Source organism: Rousettus aegyptiacus, unplaced genomic scaffold, assembly GCF_014176215.1.
Source record: "Rousettus aegyptiacus isolate mRouAeg1 unplaced genomic scaffold, mRouAeg1.p scaffold_m13_p_3, whole genome shotgun sequence".
Classification (NCBI taxonomy): domain Eukaryota; kingdom Metazoa; phylum Chordata; class Mammalia; order Chiroptera; family Pteropodidae; genus Rousettus; species Rousettus aegyptiacus.
Window position 1 is genome coordinate 80386948 of NW_023416306.1, and position 12066 is coordinate 80399013.

Sequence of the window (12066 nt, forward strand, 5' to 3'; positions counted from 1 at the left end):
GGTAAATTATGAAATAGATCTCCATGTCCCTACTGTTATCTATGGCCATATGTTTATATTAGAAATAGAAGGCCTTGAACATACCTGGGATATTAGGACTGAAAAAATAACATAACATTCTGCCAATGTTGTTATTCAAGTTATTCGAGGAATGCTTTTGTAAGTCAGTGAATCATGAGTAAAGAGTCATTAACATATTTGTAACAGACCTTCTCTTTGGAAACTAGAAAAGCCAAGACAATGAAATATATTACACATTGTACCCTAAAGCAAAACCATAAAGTAAAATCAATAGCATTTGAGTGGTTATATCATCAGTTTAAGGTTATCTTAATCGACCTGTCTTTTATTCCTGATTGAAAAGCTAGCTATTGAATCAAAAACATGATGACATATTTATACAAAGCTATGGGTTTTTTTCTTCCACATTTAACAATAATTATCATTTTACTATGAAAGAAAACTTGCACTTAAATTGTAGAACTTCATGAATCAAACTGAGCTATAAAGATGCATATTGTTACTTTTGTTCTACATAAAAATATGAGGATGTGTGATTTTGTGGTAGTAACATTGATATAAGTTTCTGTGAAAGTTCTTCTGAACGCAGGTTCTTTGAAGACTTTTCAGGACCAATAACATTCTGTCCTGAACCCAGGAGAGTTCGAGTTGGTCTTGGGAGACAGAGATCATAGACAGGAACAAAAGAGGATTCATAATTTTGAAATAATATATTCAAAATATGAATTCACTCATATTACCTTTCATTCATAAAATAAAGATAATTATTTGATCAAAATAATGGGGGTCAAAAAGTCATAAGAGCCAAAGAAGAAGAATTATGGATACATGACAGAATGGGACCAGAAAGAGAAATCAAAACTGAGAATCTGGAAGACCAGAGGGTTTGTGTTAAAGAACAGAGAAATCAACCTTTACTTTCCATCTATGAATGTAAACAGAGAAAAATTCTCTAAAGCTCTTCAGATTCCCTGTAATATCAAGCACTAGGAGGCAATAAAAAAGTGACAAGTCTTTTATGGCATAGGAAGTATAGGTGGTATATATGCTGCATATTTACATACTGTTAGCCTGATATTCAAATCCCTTCATAATCTGGCCTTAACATTCCAGACCCACTACTTCATTGGACAAGACTTTATTGAGTATATTCATGTGCTGCGCATTTTAAGCTATTGTGGTATATCAATACACATAGACAAAAAACTCTGCCCTCATGGAGTTTAAATTCATTACAAATGTTTCAACTGTATTCTGCTCTCCAGCCACACTGAAATAGCAGTATGCTTAATATGGACATATGAAATATAACCATAAAGTCTATTTTTTTCTTTTCTGCAATCTCCTGTAGTCTACTAATTTGAGATAGTCATTTCTTCTGCTGTCAAATGAAAGCTCCAGAAATCCCATAACTTCTTAAAAATGTGGTTCTAGTTAATAGAAAGTACTATGCACATGCAAAGTTTTAAAAATAAAAGATTCTCTAATTCAATATATCAGTCAATATTTCAAAATTTATTTAATGGTAAATTTGTTCTCTCTTTCCAGCTAAAATGTGTTCTTGGAAAGTCTACTGCCTTTAGAGAAGAGGTTGTAACAGATTTCTTTTTTCTCTATTCAGCGTCTCCTTCCCAGTTTATAGGAGCTGCTTTTTTAACACTCAGGTTTGCCATCATCCACAGTTGGAGACTGAGCAGAAAAGATTGGTAAAGTAGGGAGGAAAGTTCCAAATTAAATATTACTATTGTGAAGTGGTTGAACATGCTGTGAGTCAGACCTGTGTTTAAAAGAGACATCGTCCATTGGACACTTTCAGCACTGGAGGGCTCTCCTGTAGCAACTTGACTTGGGAAGCACATTTCATTTAATTCCATTTGATCACTTCAGGAGAAATTCAGCAAATTCATCTTCTGCTTTTCCTGTTTGCATTTTCATCATTCCTCCAGGTGACCATGCTAAATAGGATCTACAAAAACTAGCATTCACATGTGTCCCAAATCTAGACGTTGGGTAACATTCACAGGCTCTAGGACAGGCTTCTTTTAAAGTAGCTGTGATGTCCTTCTGCCACAGCCATCAGAGCAGCTTTTTAGCTCTATAGTTTACACTCTAGATTACAGGTCTTAGACATGAATTCATTGTGCCCTCTGAAACATAGGGATACAGTGGTCTTACTCCAGTTGCCAACAATACAATTGAGAAAGAATGTATCCTCACAACCTCCTTTTTCTGAGGGGTATGAAGAACTGAGAAAATGAGAATGATGCAAATACTTCACGACATGTTTTTCTCCAAAGGAATATTTCACACAAAATCTTCTCTTGACATTTTTTAAAATTTATTTTTAATTAATTTATTTAATTTTTTGGTTACATTGGTTAATGAAATCCAGTAAGTTTCAGGCGTACAATTTCACAATAAGAGATGTATATATTGCATTGCATGTCCCTCTCTCCTGTAGTTACATTTCTTTCTGTCACCACATATTTGACCCCTTTTAACCCATCTAACTCTCCTCTTCCCTCTTTCTCTGAGAACCACTAGCCTATTGTCCGTGTCCATGAGTCTCTGTTTCTTTTTCCTGTTCATTTGTTGCTTTTAGCTTTATATCCCACATATAAGTGATATCATGTGATTTTCAACTTTTTCTTTCTGGCTTATTTCGCTTAGTATGATTATCTCAAGGTCCATCCACGTTGTTGTAAATAGCAGTATTTCATCTCTTCTTATGGCTGAGTAATAGTCCATTGTATATGTGTACCACTGCTTCTTTATCCAGTCATCTATCATAGGACATTTCAGTTGCTTCCCTGTCCTGGCCACTGTGAATAATGCTACTATGAACATTCGCATGCAAATATCATTTTGGATATGAGTTTTAAAGTCTTTGCGTAAAATACCCAGTAGAGAGATTGCTGGATCATATGGCAGATCAATTCTTAGTCTTTTGAGGAACCTCCATACTATTTTCCATAGTGGCTTGTACCAATTTGCAGTCCCACCAGAAGTGTATGAGGGTTCCTTTTCCTCTGCATCCTCTCCAACATTTATTACTTGCCCTGTTGATAACAGCTATTGTAACAGGTGTGAGATGGTATCTCATTGTTGTTTTGATTTGCATGTCCTTAATAGCTAGTGATGATGAGCATCTTTTCATACGTTTGCTGGCCATTTGTATGCCTTTTTGGAAAAAGTGTCTGTTCAGATCCTCTACCCATATTTTGATTGGATTGTTTGTTTTGTTGTTGTTATTGAGTTGTATGAGTTCTTTGTATATTTTGGATATTAGACCCTTATTTGAGGCAGTTGCTTGCAAATATATTTTCCCTCCTTTCGTTTGCGGTTGGTCATTTTGGTGAATTATGGAAGATGGTGGTCCAGCCAAAAGGCTGTTCTGATATTTCTTTTCTGTGATTCTATCATTTCTCTTCCTTGAAGATAGCAGAGTAGCTCTACTTATTACCCTCTTTCCCTCACAATGACTATTTTTTACAATCAATTCATTTATTTATCAATTTATTGAACAAATATTTGTTAACTCACTTCACAAATGTTTATTCAGAACCTATTACATACTAAGTATTCTCCCAGCCATGAGGGAAAGAGCAATGAAAAAGAAATAGATATTTTCCCTCACAGAATTTAACTATCAGTAAGAGGAGATAAACAATAAAATTTATATAACTGATTAATATATAGCATTTAGGTAGTAATAAATGCTGTGGAGAAAACTAAAGTGAGGAAAAGATACCAGGAGTGCAAGAAGTAGGATATTATAAAATATCCCAATGTGCCCCAGTCTTCATTCAATTATATGTGAACAAATTTATTTTAAAAAATGAACAACAGGACAAAATATTTTAAGGTATTTAAAATAATAAATCATATTTTCTAAATAACCTACATATTAAATTATCTATTTTCCTAAAGTGTTCATAGCAGAATATACAGGATAATAAGATGCATTGAACCATAAAAAGTTTAATAATCTAATAAGATCATAAATGACTTGGTTAAACAAAATTATATAAGTTTCTTTAAAACAGAATTTCTGAAGGCCTTAGTACAGTAGAGGGCCATCTGAATCCATGGTGAGGGGTATACTATGCATTGCTCCCAAATATAATTGATTACAGAAATATGAATTTTCAGGAGACTCTGAAAAAAACAAACTAGAATTTCAAGGCATGCGCTTAGGATAACACTGATGTTGATCATTTCTAGACCATGGTTTCCAAAAGGGAGTATATTATCACTTTTATGCATTACTCTTATTATAAATAGGTGTTTTTTTTTAAATCACAGTGCCTTTTAAAGAGAATTAATTTTACTTGTAGTGTAAAGAAAATGACCAAGAAATCAAATTTTAATTCTAGATAAGTTTGGTAGGACTGCAAATTGGTACAGCCACTATGGAAAAGAGTATGGAGGTTCCTCAAAAAACTTAGAATGGATCTACCATATGATCCAGCAATCTCTCTACTGGGTATTTACCCCAAAGACTTTAAAACTCATATCTAAAATAATATTTGTACACCAATGTTCATAGCATCATTATTCATGGTAGCCAGGACATGAAAGCAACCGAAGTGTCCTACAATAAATGATTGGCTAAAGCTGTGGTACATATATACAATGGAATATTACTCAGTCATAAGAAGAGATGAAATATTGACATTTGCAACAACATGGATGGACCTTGAAATAATCATACTAAGTGAAATAAGCCAGACAGAAAAAGTTGAAAATCACATGGTATCACTTATATGTGGGATATAAAGCTAAAAGCAACAAATGAACAAGATAAACAAACAGAGACTCATGGACATGGACTATAGACTAGAGGTTACCAGAGGGTCTGGGGTGGGGGAAGTAGGGGGAGGTAGATGGGGTAAAGGGGTCAAATATAGAGGGGTAGGAGGAGGGTGAAGTTGGTAAGGAGGATCAAATAATGGTAGCTGAAGAAACTGGACTTTAGGTGTTAAACACAATAAAATATACAGATGTCAAATTATAATGTACACCTGAAACTTGTATAATTGTATTAACCAATGTTACCCCAATAAACTTAATTTTAAAATGCCAAAGGTTAAATACAAATAAAGAATATTAAAAGTACCAAGAGAAAAACAGATAATTACTTGTAAGAGAACACCCATAAAACTAGTATCTGATTTCTCAAAAGAAATTAGGCAGGACAGAAGGGTGTGGCAAAAAATATTCAACAGGATGAAGACCCAGGATCTACAACCAAGGATACTTTATCCAGCAAAACTATCATTTAGGACAGATAAAGAGCTTCCCAGACAAAAATAAGCTAAAGGAATTTATATCCATCAAGCCAGTATTACAGAAAATGTTGGAGAGAATTTTAAGAAGAAAAAATACAAAAGACTCACTGCAGATTAAAAAACACATATAGACTAAAAGTTAGAGGGTGGAAAAAGTTATTGCTTTGATGATCCTAGAAGGTATTTAAATCAGACAGAGAAAGATGAGCACTATATGATTTTACTTATATGCAGAATCTATGAAATAAAAAGAACAAACTAATAAAAAACAGACTCACAAATATAGTAGACAATATGGTGATGGACAGAGGAGAGAAAGGTTTAGGGGGTTGGGGAAAAGGGATGAAGTGTTAAAGAAGTACAAATTAGTAGCTGATGGATGGTCACAGGGATGGGGAAGATGGCATTGAAAATGCATTAGCATTAATACATTGGCTAGATGGAGGGTCAAGGGAGGGAGGGAACAACTGCAGGAATTGTTTTAGGACCTATATAGATATCTAACCATTGTACTGTTTACTTGAAACTAATTAAAATAAATAAATTTAAAAACAAATACATATACTTTTTCAATAATGCATTATTTCAATCTCAAAATCTCTATTTCATTATATAATATTGGTCACTGGTTATTGTAACTTTATTATCAAAAATTAATGCAAATAAGCTCAATTTTATAATTCACAGGTATTCATATTATCCAGCTTCAATAGATTGAGAAGATTACTGAATACAAAATTTTAATAATGTCTCTGAGTCTTTTTGTAGTCTAGTCAATCTAACCCATCTGATTTCTAATAACTTTTAACTTCTTTTCCCAAAATGATAAGATTAATCCTATTGTTATTGCTTTCACATGGTTTTTTCTTTTAATAATTACTCTTTAAATACTACTATTCATTTTCATATTCATTTTCTCAGTTTTAATCTAGATTGCACTGGGCAATTACATTGTGCCTTCATTGAAACCTTTTATAACAAATCCCAAGATACAAATATAGTCAGGAAAATTAATTACATACAATCCTTCATACATATCTTGTTCAAATTGTTATGTTCTTTGGCACTATAGTCTATATATTTGATTGGCTAATTATGAAGCAATCTATCTTATTTATAGATGCTCCAGCACCTAATGGTAGTCCTTATATTAATTATGTATTAATTTACTCTCCTGTATCTTTTCTGCCTTCTCTTGTTAACAATATTCAGATATTGCTTGGATAATCATACCTCCTCCATTCTCAGTCTAATTGGTTTGGGTAGGACTGACACAATCTCTAGGATATATGGATAGATACGTTACCTATCTCTGGTCAATGAGGACACTTTATCCTCTTTGTTCAGTATTCATGTGTGATAAATGTCTCACAGAAAGCCAATGAAAGTCATGCCCAGAAACTTTACTGTTAACTATTAGGAAAAATTTTTTAAAAGATATTTATTTATTTATTTTGGATTTGGGTTGGTTTTTTGGGGGGGGGGGCGGGGGAGGGGGTAGGATTTAATGTTGTATCCTATAAGTAGATTCTTATTGATAATGATACCAACACAAATGAAATATCTTAGGATTGAAAATAGATCTCCTACATTTTGACTAATATTATTAATGCTGCTATACTTAAAGCTAGGTAAACATCATATCATTTATGGGAAAAAAATGAATTCTCTTGTATTTCTCCTTTATCTAAGATTGCCATCATTTTCAATCATAGAATTACAATTACTTTATGAAAAACATGTTTAGACACTTCTTAAGAAAGATATCTGAAATAACACAATTGTATTCTATAAGCAGTTTAGTCATTGTCACAGTGTCAGAGCACCAAACAAAGCATAACTTCGTTAACTTTGAACAAAAAATAATAATAGACTACCATAAAAAGGAAGACACTTACAAAAGTGACACTCAGGTTGTTTGTGATGAACTGCTTTGCTTATGAATAGATATATTGTATGACATATTAGATTATAAAGAGAAATTAAGACATTATGCTGTTGGTCACATTGCTTAGAGTGTGACCATGGCTATCGTGAAAGAAAAAAATGAAAAGGGTTAAAATTAGAGAGCTATGAAAATACAGTAGTCTCTAAAAGGCCCTCAATTATCTCCTCTTGTTGGTATTCCTACCCTTGAGTATTCCTCTCCTCTTGCATGAGGGCCAAAGAGTGACTTGTTTCTAACCAATAAAAATTGGCACAGTAGATGGGATGTCACCTCAGTGATTATGTAACATATGATGATGACTTATAACTTCATTCTTTCTAATAGATTCTGTTTCCTTTGTTGGATTTAATGAAGTGAATACATGGAATCGTCCACATGATAAGATATTGAAGGTGATGTCTGACTAATAGTCAGCAAGGAACTGAGGCCCTCAGTCCAATATCCCACAAGAAACTGAATCCTACCAAAAACCATGTGAGCTTATAAGCATACCATACTCTGGTCAAGCCTCAGATGAGACCCTAGCAGTGCCCAATACTTCATTATGAACCTGTATGAGATCATGAAACAAAGAACACAAGTGACTAATTCTCAATCTACAGAAACTTCAAGATGATATATGTGTTGTTTTAACTTATTAAGTTTGTGTTAATAATGTTATGCTGCAATAGATAGCTAATACACATGGCTTCAATAATAAGAGCAATGAATTTTTAACTTAGGACAGATCAAATTACATACAACTTAAGTTTGACACAAGAATACATATGTTAGTCATATTCGGGAATAATTTTCATAAACTAAATATCTTTTTGTAGAATTATACATTGCTTAACTTTTTACTTGTCTGTTTTGTTACTATGTGCGATAAGAGCTAAATTTTGTGCTTTCTATAATTAGTTTTTGATCCTTATAAAGTACAGAAATATAAAGTCTGCAGTTAATGAACTTTTAGCTTTAACATAGAAAAAAAATGCCATCTTTTATTTCAAACTTTAATGTTTTGCATTTATTTTTGTACAATCTGGATAGAAATGATTGATAATGGACAAATTAACTGCAAAATTTAAGAAGGAATTTAAATCCAGTTCATAACACTAAAAACATTTAAAATTCTATTTGTTAGTAAATATTGAAAACAGATTTACTTCTATACAAAATATCTCCTCATTAACTTTTGTATCAATTGTCCCAACACACTTCTTTCTACCATAATCAAAATATACCATAAAAATGCAATTTTCTCCAGGCTAGATTTAAATGAGCTTCAGTGTTCTATTTGTTGCCAGGCAGGATCCATTTTATTTTGTTTTATGCCCTGGAAAGTACCAGTTACTTGATTGGGGCAAATTACATATTCCCTTTGGAGTCACATATAATTTAAATACAAAATGAAGCAAAAAGAAGTCAAGATCCATAAAATCAGATGGCAGAGAGGCTAGAAAGATAACAAAATTGAATAGAATGAACCGAACATAAATACATAGAGAAAGTGGTGGAACTAAAGAATTGGACCCTACTTGTTCTATTTAATAAGGGTAACTACTATGCAGTAAGGAAAGTCCAGCAGGATTTTAAGGTGGAAAGTAAATTTGAAATTTTATGTGAATTCAATTAACTTTTACATTTGGCGAGCAATGGAAGTTCTCTTTTTAAAGCATCATTTGACTTGATTTGCTCTATGGGCTTGACCTATGAGCTGACTGACAGTTTATAAGTCTTCGAGTAAACTATCTGAAATGTATATTCCAGCTCCACCATTCTGAGTCTGATATAATGTGATTGGCCGTTTCTTTCTCAAAAGGTTTTATTTTTTAACTTCTTTCTCTTGTTATTAATTCATACAGTAGTAATTCATTATTTTAGAATAAACAGTGCATCATTAACCCTCTTCCAATTAACTTTTTAACACCTGATTCGAAACAAATAGCTGTCAAATGTCTGAAATTTAAGAATTATACTTTTTAAAACTTTTATAATAAAAGAGGCACTTGAAACAGGGCTCAGCAGTGCAGCTATACAGCTTTAGTGATGAAGCTTAAGAGTCAAGAGATCAATTGGATTCCCACTGTCCAGAAAAGGACTGCTAAGATCATGATAGAGAAAATGATTGATTATATCTTTAACAGATATGGACCTAGACATTGCAGAGACAGATGATTTCATATTTTTAAAATGTCTTCCAAAAGTCCTTCACCAGAATCTTTTTCACAAGGCTTATCTGACTTGGGTTTGATGTCCATGTTTCTGACATATTTCTGATGGCAGTGCTAGCTCCTATTTTAACCCCAAGAGCCATTTTAAACAAATCCCACAAATGTTGACTGAAATTTCAAAATTACCTAAATTAATACTTAAATGAAGACTAGATAATAATTCAATTTAAAACCCTCAATTTTAATAAATATCAAATTTAAATTTTTTCCAGTTGTTATTTTTTTCATTTTTATTGAAGTATAATAGACAATTTGTTGCTTATATTTACACTGTATAATTCAATGAGATTTTTTTCACTTGTAGTTGGCATATAATAGTATACCAGTTTCAGCTGTACAGCATAGCGATCAGAGATCCATACAACTCTCAAAGTGGTCATCCCACTAAATCTAGTACCTTCCTTCCCCCTTACATATTTATGAAATATTATTAACCATTTCCCCCATGCTACACTCTACAACTCCATGTCTATTCTGCAACTATCCATTTGTACCTCTGAATTGCTTTGCCAATTTTTTTCCACCCTAACCCCCTCCCATCTAGTATTCCTCTAAATATTCTCTATATACATTAGTTTATTTCTGCTTTTGTTGTTGTTGTTGTCATTGTTGTTGATTTTGTTCTTTAGATTCCAATGTATGTGATATTTGTCTTTCTCTATCCAACCCACTTCATTCAGTGCAATACAATCTAGGTCCCTCAAGGCAATATCTTCTTCCATTCCCTTCGTTTTACTCTGTGTGCGACTTTTAATCTGAAGTGAGTTTCTTGTAGGCAGCATATGTAGGGGTCTCGTTTTCTTATCCATTCAACCACTCTGTCTTTTGGTTGGAGCACTTAAGTCTTTTCCATTTGAGGTACTTGTCGATAGGAATGTCATTATTACCATTCTTTATTCCTGTTTTTGATACATGTTTTTTCTTCTTAAAGAAGTCCCTATAACATTTCCTGTAACTCTGGCTTAGTGATGATAAATTCCTTTGGCATATTTTTATTTGGGAAGCTCTATATCTGTCCTTTGATTCAAAATGATAGCTTTGCTAGATAAAGTATTTATGGTTGTAGATCCTTGGTTTTCATCATGTCAAATATTTTGTTCCAAGCCCTTCTGGCCTACATAGTGGTTTTTTTTTTTTTTTTGAGAAATTAGTTGCCAGTCTTATGGGTGCTCCTTTGTAGATAAGTAGCAGCTTTTATCTTGCTGCTTTTAAGATTCTCTCCTTGTATTTAACCTTTAGCATTTTAATGATGATGTGTCTTGGTGTGGGCCTCTTTGGGTTCCTGGTTTTTGGGACTCTCTGAGCTTCCTGGGGTTTTATATTTATTTCCTTCACCATGTTAGAAAACTTTTCCATCATTATTTCTTCAAATTGCTCTTCCACATCTTGTTTTTCTTCAGGTACCCCTATGACATGGATATTTTTACCTTCAGTAGTGTCCCATAGGCTCCTTAAATTATTATCATAGTCTTGGCTTCTTTTTTCTTACCATTCTGATTGACTGTCCTTGGCTTTCCCATCCTCTATATAGGTCATTTGATCCCCTTCTTTATTCACTTTCTTTATTCCATTTAATATACTTCTGTCTCAGATAATGTGTTCTTCATTTCTGACTGGTTCCCTTTCATAATTTTTATTTCCATTTTTACGTTTTTTATCTCTTTGTTGAAGTTCTCACTGAATTCGTCTACACTGAATTCATCTTTATAACCAATGTTTTGAACTCTGTATCTGTTACATTGCTTGACTCCATTATATCTGAATCTCTGTTCTGTTCTCTCATATGGTTTCTGCTTCTTTGTCTTCCAATTTTGGCTGCCTTTCTGTGTCTGTTTCTATATACTAAGCAAAGTTCCTAAGTCTCCCTGTATTATTAGTGTGGATTTGTGAAGTAGGTGTCGGTCCAGTGTCACAGTCCTGAGAGCGGTTCAGCTGCAGGCCAAACTTAGCTCAAACCTCTACACCTCTAGGGCAACCTGTTAAGATTCAGCAAGCAATCCACAGATGCTGTGCTTATAGTGCCTCAAAAGGCCACACCAGAAACCAAGGCCAGCTGCCTCCAGTGTGAGTCTAAGTTTGCTCAGCAAGGAGCACCTGACTCACCAAGGGCACACCTGGATGTGGCCTGGTTGGGGCTGTGAGTTGGAGGATAAGGGGTTTCAGGGAATCCTCTGGGCAGAGCTACCACTGTTATCCAGTTTGAATATGTCTCCTCTATAGTGGAACTGAGTCTATGCACTAGGAGGGGAGAGGGAGGAACAGCAACAGAGGAACAATGAATACTGCTGGCACTTCTGTACAGTGCAAGTCTCGCCTGGGCCCTACTCTAACAACTCAGTGTCCCTCTGTAAGTCCCTGGTGGCCCCTGCACAGCCAAACTGGCACTTGTGCTTAGACTGAGCAGGTCCACCACCACAAAAGTCTACTCGCAAACATGGCCCCTTTAAGAGGCAACTGCAGCTGCTGGCTGCCGCTGCCACCACCTGTGTCCCACTCAGCCACTGGGACCTGGCTGCCTCGTATCCTCGCCCCATCCTACCTTCTGCTGTTGCAGGGCGATTTCATAGATTTCTCCCTAGTTGTATGACTT